The 14,552-nt window shown below is 39.8% G+C and overlaps 1 protein-coding gene across 2 annotated transcripts in view; it reads right to left on the bottom strand.

Moving 5' to 3' along the window:
• The window catches only part of CPQ (carboxypeptidase Q), a 604,930-nt gene extending 590,868 nt beyond the window's left edge, over nt 1-14,062 (bottom strand). The window contains exon 1 of one of the 2 annotated variants that reach the window (XM_073229858.1): nt 13,555-14,062. The gene's annotated coding sequence lies outside the window, so the exon portion shown is untranslated. The remainder of the gene's footprint in view (nt 1-13,554) is intronic. The other variant, XM_036995821.2, reaches the window with a different exon arrangement.
• Nucleotides 14,063-14,552: the final 490 nt, after the last annotated feature.

Here is a 14,552-nt window from a genome sequence, read left to right as displayed (position 1 = left end):
TTTTTCTTTAAGCTTATCCTTCCTGTACTCAGTTGTGGTCTAGGTTGGCTGCCAATCACAGTACCATTCCTAACCCCACACTCCACACCCAAACTACAGAGATTGAATGAACCAAGCAAGGCCAATCAGAATCTTCCCTGATTCTGATATGTGATGTATTAACTATATGTTCTTATTTTCTGTATTCTTGATGCTCTGGCATCTGGGACCTCAAAGACTGGTAAGAACTGCCCCTCCCATGATTAGCTAATTTTTAGACTCTCCTATGAATTTTCCTTTCATATGAAAACCAACCACTTTTCCTTTATCCAACTCTCACATGCCAAGCCAATATTCCCCTGTCCTAATCAACCCAGGGCCAGGTATAGTCCCTATACTTGACAGCCCACTGAAATTATTCAAGCTAGCCAATCCTAAACCTGCTTACCTCATGTCACCCATGCTTTCTCATAAAATTCACAATAAAGTTTTTTGCCCATGCTTTCTCCTCATTCCTTCTGCCTCCTAACTGACCTTTGTGCTTCCCATATAGCCTTGCATGACATGGCATACCCCTCCTCTTGGGAACTGTAAGTAACAAATTATCTCTTCAAGGCAATCATTTCCTGATCTGTTAGCCCACCATAACTGAATAATAATAAAATAAAATATACTTTAAAACATATGGATATTGTAAACAAAGTTGTTTCAACATAGTATTGGAAGTTCTAGCAAAAGCCTTAGACAAGAAAAAGAAATAAAAGATACCCAAACTGGAAAGGAAGAAATAAAACTATACAGATGACATATTATATGTAGAAAATGTTACAACCGCATCACAAATAATAAAATATCCAGGAATAAATTTAATGACAGAGGTGAAAGACCTATATATTGAAAACTATAAGACATTAATGGAAAAAAACTGAAGAAGACACAAATAAATGGGAAGATATTCTGTGCTCATGGATTGGAAGAACCAAAATGGTGTAAATGTCCATATTACCCAAAGCAATACATAAATTCAATGCCTATCAAAATTCCAATGGCATTTTCCACAGAAAAGGAACAAACAATCCTAGTATTTGTACAGAATTACACAAGACTCCAAATAGCCAAAGCAATCTTGAGAAAAAAGAACAAAGCTGGAGGCATCATGTTCCCTGATTTCAAGCTACATTACAAAGATATAGAAATTAAAACAGAAAGGTATTGCCAAAAAAACAAACACATACCTAAATATAACAGAACAGAGAATCCAGACATAAACCACAAATATGTCATCAATTTATTAATGACAAAGGATCCAAGAATATACAATGTGGAAAAGACAGTTTCTTCAATAAGTGGTGCTGGGAAAATTGGAAAATCACATGCAAAAGAATGAAACTGGAAAACTATCTTACACCATACAAAATATTAACTCAAAATGGATTAAAGACTTAAATATAAGACCTGAAATTATAAAACTCCTGGAAGAAAACATAAGTGGTAAGCTCCTTGACATAGGTCTTGGCAGTGATTTGTTTAATTTGACACCATTCAGATTAATATTGGCTCACAACTTTACTTGGTAGTTAATAATTACAACAATGCTTTCATTATACTGTAGAAAAAAAATTTCCTCCTCACCTAGTTACCTATTCCCAAAATATAGTTTTGAATTTTCTCTGTGCTTGCAAAATAATACCACCATCAACATATACCTAATCACGCCAAATGTCTCCACTATAAACTAAAACTCTCTGATCTCGTCTGTGTCCTCTGCATTGCTTGGCAACCCTTATATTTATATCTTCAGTTGACCCTTATCAAATTACCCATAGTAGCTGCTACCAAGTTTTTCCACTCCCCTTAAGCCCCAAATTCCACCCCTACTCCCCTCATGCTCAGCAAAAGCTCCCCTCCTCTCCATAACTGAGGATACGATATTCTGACCATGAGATGCCTCAGCTTTCTTCACTCTCACTCAAAACTTTTCAATCCCTTTATCTACAGTCCTTCTCAGCTCATGTTCCAGTGAAACAATTCCCCACCCTCCTTTCCAAAGCCAAATTATCTATCCATACTGCACCAATTATCTAATTTTTCTCTCTCTCTCTTGAGCATTTCTGTGTTTGTCAATAAGGGACATGCATATACTATATACACAACACCCCTATTAAAAATCATTCAATATGGATTTGTTGAAATGATAATGACAATGATAAGGACTGTAAAAATGAATTCAATAATTAGGAAAATTCTGTTTTTTAAAAGATTTCAGAACTGCTCTTTCCTTTTTCTAGCTGCTATCACTTTTATAATTTTCCAAGCAACAAGAGTTTAGAACTATGCAAAAGAAGCTATAGCACTGAGTAGGTTTACTTGGGTTTGACAAAAACGATTTTTCTTTAGTTGCCTAACCTAATCCCATGGTCCATAGCTTGGCAGTCTCCACAGCTATCAAGAATAATTTTGTCTGAAGAAAAAAGACAAGATCAGGTCCAGAAGAGAGAGAATACAACACTATCAGCTGAAACTGTTTCCCCATCAGAAAAGCCAGGCTGACACCTGGTCAGCTGAGGAAACAAACATTTCTTCCACTGGGAAGTGTTTAATTGGACATTTTGAGAATCTAGTCAGTATGCAGATGCAAATGTTTGAAGATTTGTTTACAGTGTGGTTTGTGCCAAACAGACTCCAAGCCAAGCCAACACACAAACTCCCATTACTCTGCTGGACTCAGCTTCTGAAGATGTTTCAGGGTTCTCTGAGCCTTGTAAATTTCCACATCCAAAGTCTTATCTCTATAGTTTCAAAGCAGAGTCCTTCTTCCCCTATGAGTAGATATCAGTCCTTCCCTTGCCAATCTTTCCTACTGCCTGTACTGGTTCAGAAGACTTTGGAAAATTATTTGAGAGGTGATTATTCCATCTCTAGAAAATACTGGGTTGAAGTTTTAGAGTTTCTGAAATGCTATCAAAAATGAAATGCTAGACTCTAGATGCCTGCCTAGTAACTGTGTCTTGGCTGATATAATTATTTTAAAAATTGTGTTCATTATTCATTGACCCAGAAAACACAGCTTATTGGCTCAGCAATTAGACCCTAACATGCCAGCTATAAAGAAGCAGCTCTTGACTGGGAGGATAAACAAGGACACTGGGGAATCCATTCATCTTTAGGAATTGGCTCATCCACACTCTGCCTTGAAAAATTCAGTGCGAGAAAAAAAACGGCACTGTTATGAGTTGTTATGATAACTTCACTCTACATTGCTTCAAGAGAAAATTTTTAATGTTTAAACACCTAAATTGGAAATATAGATTAAAAACTGTTCATCTTTCATGTTAAGGATGTTTAATTCAAGAATAAAAATTCTACCACTGATTTTACATCTGATAAGCTTGTTTTATCCAATGGGCTCCATTGTATAAAAAGTAGTAAGACTATGTTGATGGACAGTGACTGTGAACAGGGATGTGGGGGGGACTTGGTGAAGGGGGGAGCCTAGTAAACATAATGTCCTTCATGTAATTGCAGATTAATGACACCAAAATAAAAATAATAAAAAAAATAAAAATAAAAAGTAGTAAGAAAATTATTACATTCACTAATGAGTTCATTCATTTATTCATTTTATAAATATTGATTGACTCCCTACTAAGAGCAACTGTTTCAGATATGTGAAAATAAAGATTATGTCATCCTTGACTTTAGGAAGCTAATGAGAGGAAGGCAAATGACTATCAGACAAAACAAAAGAAAATAAATTCACAAGCACTTATAGTTAAGTAATGATAAAGTATTGCAGGATTATCACAAGATAGAATATGGAAGAAGTAACAGAGAAGATGGTAATTCAGCTCAGCCTTATAGGACAAATAAATTTTCATAGCTCTGTGTTGCAGAGGGTATTTCTAGTTAAAGAACAACCATGAGTAAAAGTGTAACACCTATAATAAGTTCCCCAGAAATGGTAAAAAGTCTAGGGAAGCTGGAGCATTATAAAGCACAAAGGAGAAATTCGAACACACACACATATGTACACAACAAATGTATTTTCCCAATTCCCAGTCCCATTTCAGACTTACTGATTCAGAACTTGGGTGGAACCCAGGAATCAGTATTTTTTAAATCTTCCCAGGTCATGATGTGCACTCATGATGTGATCTGATTTGTACATACAGAATACATGGAGGGATATAGTAGGTGTTATAGTCTGAATCTTGTCTCCCTGCCCAAATCTATGTTGAAGTTCTAGGTCACTACCTTAAAATGTGACTATATTTGGAGATAGGGCCTTTAAAGAGGTGATTAAGTTAAAATGAGAATGTTAGGGGTGGGCCCTAATACAATCTCACTGGCTTCCTTATAAGAAGAGAAAATCTGGACACACAGAGACACCAGGGATGTAAGTAAACTAAAACAGCAAGTTGATGGCCATCTGCAACAAGGAGAAAAGCCTCAGAAAAAAAAAACAAACCTGCTGACACCTTCCTTGATCTTGGACTTCCAGGCTCCAGAACTGTGAGAAAATAATTTTCTGCTTTAAAGCCCCTCAGTCTATGGTATTTTGTTATGGTAGCCCTAGCATACTAATATAGTAAGTGAATATACCAGGAATGCACTTAGAAATACATTTTAATGCCAATCTTTAAGAACCTTAAATATCATATTTGCAGTTTAAATTTTACTCTACAGACAATTTCTCAAAATGTAGGTATTTTAAGAAGGGAAGTTACATGATCCAGCTATGATCTAACTCTCAAGGCAGTGTGGAAGATAAAATGCTTTAAAAGATTCTTCCTAGCCAAGGCAAAAGCCAATAAGGGGTACAATTAGAGCAAAGACAGGATGGGGGTGGGAAGATAGAAAAATTCAGGAGCTATCACAGGTAGACACATTTGGTGACTTATTAATTTTGGAGGATAAGGAAAAGGGAAGAGTTAAGGATAACCTCCCAGATTTTGAGCCTGTTTTGTACCCTATATTTGAGAACATCACATTATCTACTGTCCCACAGATTGATATATCATTAACCAAAATAGAAAACATGCAAAGTGCCTGTTTGGGAATGCCGTCGATGCACTGAAAACCACAGAACAGAAATTAAAGAAGTCAAGTATAGAGATGAAGATCTCGAGTACAGAACAGCTCCTTAAAGCTATATGGTAATGACAGCATTGCCGTGGGTCCAATTTCAGCCCCCACCTGTTTGTCATCACTCCTGTCGTTATAACAACAAATAAAAATGCATGAACTGAAAACCAATCACTCTCCTTGGGCCTCACAGAGAACCAAGGGTGCAGGGCAAACGACCACCCTACAATCTGGAAAGACAGGCAGATCCAGAGAGTCACAGCCCAGATCTCCTTAGCTGGAGCAGAAGCATCTGAGGCCATGAACTAGTAAGAATACCTAAATGGTAATTTTGACAACTTGGCTGGAGATTGAATATGGACTACAATGACAGTGAGAAACCCCTAGGTCTCAGTCAGGAGAGGCGAGAGAGTCCAACAATTATGGGTAATCACAAGACAACTATGACAAAGGGGCAAAAACAGAAGAAACACCAAAGTACCATGAATAATAATAATAATAATAATAATAATAATAATAATAATAATAGTAGTAGTAGTAGCTAACATTGACTGAGCATTTACTATGAGGCAGGCCAGTCCTAAATGTTTACATTTTTTTAACCCTACCACAAACCTATAGGACAATGCATTAGTTTTCCTTTATTGCTGTGACATATTACCACAATTTCGTTGGCACAAACAATACAAATTTATTATCTTACAGTTCTGTAGATCAGAAGACTAACACTGGACTCACCAAAGTGCTGGCAGGGCAGCATTCCTTTCAGAGGCTCTAAAGGAGGAAGGATCTTTGCCTCTTCCAGCTTCTAATGGCCACCTTCGCTTCCTTCTCTCATGGTCTCCTCCCTCCATCCTCAGAGCTCGCTACAATGCCTCTCTCTGGCCATTCTTCCACAGTCAATCTCCATAACCCTCTGACTCCTCTTTTGTTCCCCACTGCCACTGTTAATTGGGTCCACCCAGATAAACCATGATAATCTCCCTTCTTTAAGGTCAGATAATTAGCAATCTTAATTCCATCAGTGACCTTAATTCTCCTTTATCACATAACCTATCACTTTCACAGGTTCCAGGGAATTAGAGCATTAACATCTTTGGGGGAAGACATTATGCTGCCTACCACAGGCAGTTATAATTATTATCCCCCACTTTATTGATGAAAAAAATGAGGCATAGAGAGGATATATAATTGGTCCAAGGTCACAGAGGTATTGATGGCAGAGCCGAGACATGAACCCAGGAAACTGGCTTCAAAGCCAATGTTTTTAACCATTAAACTGCAGAGAACATAGGGTGCTAATGAATGATGACTTTAAGTAGCAAATCCTAACGTTTGAACTGAATAGGTAGTGAAATGGAGTCAGAATAAACTTACTTCCATGATTTCCCCTCACTTCTCAAAGAACTTAACTTTGAGGATTTGTGATCCTCTGTACATTTTCTAATCTTCTTATAGCCCCTTGTTTTCTGTAATCTCTAGCTCAGAAAAGCTAATGGAAAGAAAAACCATATAAAAAACAGCCAGATGTTTCAGAAGGTAAAGTTTGCAATACAGTACACAAAGCATTAATTATTTAGAACACTTAATCAAACATAACAAATGTATCTTCAGATTAGTCATGGATAACATAGATCTGATGTATTTTGATAACTCTCCAAATAATGTTCTGTGTACAAAAAGACATGTATGTGGAGGCAGAAGATAAATTATAAGTGGCTTGACAGCATCATGCAAAAGAAAGGATGTTTTCTTTTTATCACTTCAACCCATTACAAAGCCAACTGAAAACAGGAATAAACCAGAGGACTGAGGCACCAGGCCAGCAGGACTCTGGAATTCACTGAAGTCTTCATTTGACCATTTTTTTTTACAATCTGCCATAAATGTTCCAAGGAAGAAATGAATTTTCTAAAAATAAGAGACTTTATGTATGTATACACACATGTACATATATATAAGAAAGATAAAAGATTAATAGATATAATGTATGCTTATGTGCATATCCCACACATTTACCATGAGCAGGATGCATCTGCAGTAAGCAACATCGACATTGATTATATTGTATGTGAAGAGTTGTATATATGCATATATAATATAGACAATAGAAGATAATATTAAATACATCATGCTACTGAAACTTTCTATAACCCTGTTTGCCCTTATGAATTACATTCTTCAACCTCATTAGTTACATTATTCAAATCTTACCCAATTGTCTTTTGTATATTACCATTGACTTTTGTCTACTTGATTTTTCATGTAAACAACAGACCTTAATGTCTCCTAAAAATTGTTTTGGTCACTTTGCTTTGAACTATATGTAGTTTCATTTAATAATGATGTAGAAGCCAAAGCCCACAAGAGCTTCTGGTTTGCCTATCCCAGCACACTGTGTTGCTGGAGTCACAGTCTTGACTGTCTCTTACAGGTCCCACCATCAGATGGGGGCAGTGCCAGGCTGGGCTTGGCAGGGCTTTTAGTGCCAGCTAAGCTTTGTCATACCCAATGTCCTACCTGCAGGTGCTCTGTAAGCAGTAAAGGTAGCTAGATGGATTTTATTGAAAATCCTTATGTTCAGTATGCTTTAAATGGTCTGTAATGATTAGCGGATCCAGCTCCAGATCCCCATTTTCATATTTGATACTCAAATTAGATAACTCTTCACATACAATATAATCAATGTTGATGTTGCTTACTGCAGATGTATCCTGCTTTAAGCAAATTCCATATTTGAAAGTGTGAATTTATCAAGACAATATTAAGGAACGATTAGCTATTCACTTTATAAAAGGGTTATTTGCCTCATAGAAGATTTAATCATAAGAGTTTTATTTTGTAGAATTTCTTATTGTGTTGAGAGTATCATATGATTTCCACAGATATTCTCTATATACAATGCTTTATGACTATTCCTGCTGCATGGAGCAGAGCTGATGTTAAGGATCCTTTCCATCACTCTTTCTAGCCAGAGATCCTGGGTTTATTAGCCTTCAAATATCTGCTTTACTTTTACTTTACATGACCTAACACGGTTGGGGGTAGAGAGCACACAAAATAAAAAGCTGAGGTTCTAAGGCAAAGCAAAGCTCTGCTACAATGGACACAATGTACAGAGCAGTGGAGTAAAAGACAGAGGGCTCGGAGTCCTCTTCATACCCAGATTTTTAGTTCATAAAAGAAAGATAACAGTATCTGACTATACCTTCTTTTGAGGGATCATGTAACAATCAAATGTAAAAGTTCTTTCTAAATATAAGGTGCTATGCTTTTTGCAATAGCTAAGATATGGAAGCAATCTAAGTGTCCATCAATAGATGAATGGATAAAGAAGATGTGGTACATATACACAATGGAATATTATTCAGCAAATAAGGAAAGAAAATCCAACCATTTGCAGCAACATGGGTTGATCTAGAGGATATTATGCTCAGTGAAATAAGCCAGGCAGAGAAAGACAAATACCATATGATTTCACTTATTTGTGGAATATAAAAAGAAGGGAAAACTGAAGGAACAAAACAGCAGTAGATTCATAGACACTAAGAGATGACTAGTGGTTACCAAGGGGAGGGGTTGGGGCAGGAAAAGGAGGATGGGGAAGGAAATAAAGGGACACAATAATTCTCAATCACAATATAAGTTAGTCATGTAATACAGCATGGAGAATATAGTCAGTGATTCTGTAACATCTTTCTATGTTGATAGATAGTAACCACACTAGAGGGGGTGAGGATTTAATAATATAGGTAACTGTTGAACCACTGTGTTGTACATTTGAAACCAACATAAAATTGTATGTCAATGATACTTCAAATATATACACACACACACACACACACACACACACATATATGGTGCTATGCTAATATACTCCTTTTTCCAAGTTCATCTAATGCCACACTAGGAGAGCATTGCATCTTTTACCTTGTTTGTTAGCAACTATTTGTCATAGATTTCACTAAATGTTCTGAAAATTCCTTCTAATCCTGATCCTTTCCGTTTTTTCTTCCTCTTCCTCTTTTATTCTTCCTTTAGTTCAAAGTCTCCCAAAACTTTTTTCTGCAAAACAAGACCAAACCCTCTCTGCCCAGCACCTCTGAACAATCTCTTATTTGTCTCTTACTGACAAGCTGAATACAATAAGAAAGCTTGTGATATTTTTACCATTAAAGAAATATAGTTATTTGGAAGAGCCAGCTCAAATTTCTTCTCAGTATTTCAAATGTGCCTATACCTGTGGCTTTAGCAATCCCTCTCCTCTGCTACACTTCTGCCATTTGCTTTGTTCCTTTAAACCACTCCTGCCTGGGTTGCTCTGTTTCGGTTTCCCTTGGTGGCTTATAATAAGCCCTCATTGTTTGACTGTCCAACTTTTTTTCCTTCACTGGAACCTACATTAAGAATCACAGTATTAGAGTTCTAAGAAACTCACCTGAAGTATGATGCAATGGTCATTAGTCAAGTCTAACAAAAGTATTTTTTTCCTTCTTTTTACATGATTTATTGAATTTATTAAATGTTTGGCATAATGTGTGACAGGTCTCTGCCATGTGATGTCACAGTACAGCTACAGCCAAGGCTGTCCAGGAGGTATCTCCATTGGATAGTCCACAGTTACCTCTGCTCACTTTCTTTCTCCCAAAACCTCTTCTTCATCTTATATTTATTATCCTTGTTAGTGACATCTCCAGTCACCCAGTCAAGCAATTCCAAAACCTCACCATTATTTTCAGCCTTGTTTCTCATACTTAGTAGCCATTAAATCCTGCCCTATTTCTGAATATGTCTCAGATCTATTTAGTTCAGACTTTTTTCCTATTTCATTTGGACTATACCAACAGCATCCTCATTTTCTTCTGGCCACCAGGCTTTTCCATATCCAGTTCTTCCAAAGCACTACTGCCAGACTATTTTCTAAAGAAAATCCAATCATAGCATGCCTCTACACAAAAATTCAGCTTAAAAAATTTCTAAAAAAGATAATCTAGGCTGTGAAAACATCTAAATAATACCTTCATTCAAGAACCTTCATTCTCTGGCTCCAACCTCACAAGACCTTCTCCTGTAGCCACACTGAACCCGTTTCTCCCTTGGAGGGCCATGCTCATACTCAACCCCTTTTTCCTTGCTCACATAGTTCTCTCTACTTAGAACACCCATCTCCCTCCTCTTAGCTCTTAGGCTTCAAAATCCAGTCTAAAATTCACCTGATCTGTGAAGCCTTCCTCATACCTAGTTCCTTATAGTTCTTTCCTGGAATAATGAATGGTCACTACCCCCACATCGCCCTGTGGTGCAATTATTTGTGGATATGCCACTTTCCTACTTAAACACAGTCTCTCATTCATCTTAATTTGGCACATAGCACACACTCAATAAACGGTCACTGAAATTAATAGGTGTGGAATAAAATAATAACTGCATGTAAAGAAAAATTCCAGAGACCTAGAAGAACACCAGTCTTACTTTTTTGCTACCCAAAAGAAACAGGGCCCAGGAATACAGAGAAAGAACTAATAATCTGACTATAGCAAACACATGAATGGGTTGTTTCTTTTTAAAAGCTAAGTGGTTTAGAGAGGGTAGAGGGAGAAGAAAGTACATTTTAAAGCTCTAGCTCCAGGGCAAGTAATAAAAATTTTTGCTTTAATGTTTCTTTCATAATATTGTGAGCAACAGTAAGGTCCATTCCATCACACCTGCCTTCAGGGCAGAAAATCTCAGCCTCCTGAGCTAATTCAAACTGGCATCTGCTCTCAGTTTCTCAGGGGAACCCAAATGGTCTATTCCTTCCATGAAGCTAAACCTGACTGACATAGAAGAAACAAAGTAACCACCTACTTTATAGGCCTCTCATTTGCTCCTGTCAATTAATTATAAAGATTCTGGAAATTCATCTTACATTCCTGTCCCTGGATTACGGAGAGGCATGCCTTATACTTTTTCTGCATTAAAAGTTGTCTTTCTTATGAAAAGGAGGTTGAGAGGCAGCACCTTACCAATGACAGAAGGCAGCCCAAGGAACAACACTGCTTGGTACTCATGGATCAAAGCCCTGAGGTGCCATTCCTGATGACAGCTCTTGACGTTGTCACCCATTTTACACTCCCTAAATTGGTAAGTCTACCAACTCATTTAAAATTAGGACTCCCAAATTTGGGATCAAAGTGTCAGTCTGCCAGAGTCCCAACAGAATTCAATAATTTTTAAATGACGTAACAACCAATTCTCTATAATTCAGTCAAACCCTCAACTCCTGGGCTCCCATTCTAACTTCACTTATCCACAATACCCTAGAGTTAATATACATCCTGGAATACACACAGAGATCACATTCTCCCACACCACACAGACTTTCCTAGAAGGGACTGCTTATGTTTCTGGGAGAAACCCTGCCTCCATCTACCTGTTCTGAGTACCTGACTTTCCCATTTTTTAAGTACTCCATTCAGGAAGGTTGAATAGGGATTACAATAGTACCTAGCTCTTAGGTTTATAGTGAGGATTAAATGTGGCAAAATATGTAAAAAGATTAAATGCAACAGTGCTTGGTACAGGTCAGTGCTCCACAAATACTACCTTTGCTACATTCCATGTCTGAACATGTGACCCCATAACTTGGATCTTTGGGAAAAGAGTTTGAGAAGGTTGGTCTTTCCCACCAAGCACCACATCTGACTCCACTTCTCCAACAGACCTGACATAACTGAAGTAGGTAACACCAATTTTATTTTACTTAATACATTTGGGACTTTCTGTTTGTTAAATGCAGCATGCAAAAAATATTTAAATGTAAATGTAAAATGACTTTTTAAATGCCATTGAAAAAATCTCTAAGGTCCTTTTAGTTTCCAAATGTCGTGCAAATGCATGCAAATTAATAGTGATACAATTCCCTATATATGCTGGGGATATATGACACTGTCAGGCCAGAATGCCCTGGAAACAAGTTAGACACTGAACTGGAAGCCTGAGGCACTACAGAATGAAATCTTGCCCTCCTTTCTTACCTGGAGCCCAGAGTCTATTGTAATTCTCAAACTCCCAGGTCTTTTTGTAGCAGATGTGGAAAGGAAGAGGAATGAGACGTAATTTGCAGAGCCAAGAGTCTACAGAATTCCAAGCAGAACAGTTGAAGTGGGAATAATTCCCTGAAATCACCTATAGCTTTCACCTCTTACCCCTAATAAAAGAGAATCCCAGAAGTCTAACTCAGGAAAGGGCCCCACCAGCCCTCCCTTAACTTGGCGATTAAGAAACTGAGACCTAAAGAGCTCAAGTAACAAGTCCAAAGTCATCCAGGTTTTCTGAAAATCAGGCCTGGAAACCTAGAACTGATGCAGTGACCCACCGTATTAAAGCAGTCTTGACCTATGTAACTTCTGAAGTGTCTGTACAGAGAAATGTCTCTCTTTTCCTCTGTGGACTACATTCAGCCTTCTTCAGTCACCCACAAACAAGCCAGTCCCTGTCTCAGAAAAACAGGATTCTTCACAACCCCAATTCAAGAGACTGGCTTCACAACAGGTTACTAAAAGCAAGTTACGTAGTTCTACCTTTAGAGTCATCCTTATCCTTCAGAAATACATTTAATGTTACAGTGACAATGATTCTTCAAAAGTCCAAAGTAGAAAAAAAAAACACAAATAAGAAAAAAAAATCCTAGGCATATTTTGTTTTTAAGCAGCATATATGAAATCTGTGTAAGGTGGAAATATGAAGGGGTGCTTCTGGTGATTTTTCTTTTAAAAAACAGCATAAACAAAACTCCTTTTAAGTAGCCACAAGCAATAATTACATTTTCAAGAGTGTACCATGTACACAACTTTTTTGGAAAACGAACAGATGAGTTACAAGTTCGGGTCTCTTACTGCCTCCATTTAAATACGTTTTTATCTGTTCGGGCATTCCTTCGTTCAGCTCTACTTCACATGTGTTCATCCACGTACTCGTTCGTTAATTCATCAGTCTACTTCGTTCATCAATTTCTTACTGAGTACTATGAGCCCCTGCCCAGTTGGACAGGACTCACCCCAGGACACTCAGAGTTGAGTGGAGCCTAGGGCCGCACACCAAAAGTAAAAGCCTGGATAAAGCAACCTCAGGGCCCAGGGGAGCTAGCGGTTTATTCCAGAAGCGGGGCTAAGGAAACTCCTAGGCCGCCTGGGCCTGGGCCCTGAAACTAGGAGCCAAAGGAGGCCGCCCCGGGAGGAACCCCCAGGGCCGCGCTCGCCTCGGCTCCGCAGCATCCTCCATCCCGACGCCCGCACGCGGCCTCCCCATCTGTGCGCGGCGCCTCCCTCCCTGGTCACGGAAGCTGCAGACCCGCCCGGCTTCTGGGGGCCTCCCAGCCCCGTCCGTCAGCCGCTCCCACGAATGAGCTGCTTCGGAAGTTCACCCCCAGGGCCGGCATCGGCCTCCGCCCGCCCGCCGGGAGGAGCCAGGGCCCCGGACCAGCACAGCCGGTCCGGGCAGCGAACGCACCTGCCGGGGCTGCCCGGGCGGCGGCAGCGGCGCTGCTCGGAGTCCGGCTCGCAGCCCAGCCTTCAGGTGGCGGCAGCCGCACGCTGACGTGTCGGGCCCTCCGCACCGCCCCGTGACCGCGGTCCTGCCCCCCGGGCTGCGGGCGGAGCGGCGGGGCGGGACCGGCGGAGGCGCAGAGGCCCGGGACGCGCGGCGGCCGGGACTCGGGGGGCCCGAGGGTCACAGGTCGGCCGGAGGGCTCCTCACCGCTGGGTGCTGGCTCCCGTTGGAAAACTGAGTGTCCCGCCCTGGATCCCAAGCCCTTGGCCTTGCTTCTTTAGTATGAGGGCGAAAGGGACTGAGGCGTCGCCCTCAGACCCTCGCAGAGCCGCAGGGCCTGGGCTTCCGGGCTGCAGTGTGTTCAGAAGCAGCAGCTTCAGGTCGGGTGGGGAGGACTTGGCACAGGTGCCCCGTGCTTTAATGAGTGGCTGTGCAGGTAGGGAAGGACAGGGTTGTGGAGCTGAAAGGGAAGCGTGACAGACCTTGGTCGGCCTCGGAACCTGGCCAACGGCGTCTGGAAGCTCCGCTCTGTGAGCTGGCAAATGCCGCCCCCGAGTAAGAGGTTATTTAACCGTTGTTTTCCTATCCTGCGAATGCAGGATTGTTAGAGTCTGGGATGATGGTAGACGAGACGACCAAACTGGGAGATCAGGAAAAGTCCTTTCTCCTTAGTTGATGCATTAATTATGTGAGGGTGCCCTGAAGAAAGGGCTCATCTGATTTCCCAGCGTAGCTTATCCCAAGCCACACGCATTCCTGGTCTCCAAGTGTGTGCTCACATATTTTCACACTGTTTAATGTTTTGTTAAATTTGAATTCCTTTGTTTAACCACACTCTTATCAAATACAAACAGTTCTCTTTGTAAAACAGGGCAATTCAGGTCTCTCCTCTTAACCAGGAAAAAAAATTAATTAGAAAAGAAAAATCACATGCTCACTGGAGGAAAAAAAAGTGTAAC

The sequence above is a fragment of the Manis javanica genome, chromosome 2 (genome assembly GCF_040802235.1).
Source record: "Manis javanica isolate MJ-LG chromosome 2, MJ_LKY, whole genome shotgun sequence".
Taxonomy (NCBI): domain Eukaryota; kingdom Metazoa; phylum Chordata; class Mammalia; order Pholidota; family Manidae; genus Manis; species Manis javanica.
The sequence above is the reverse complement of the archived record's forward strand: the minus strand, read 5'-3'. Positions and strand labels throughout refer to the sequence as shown.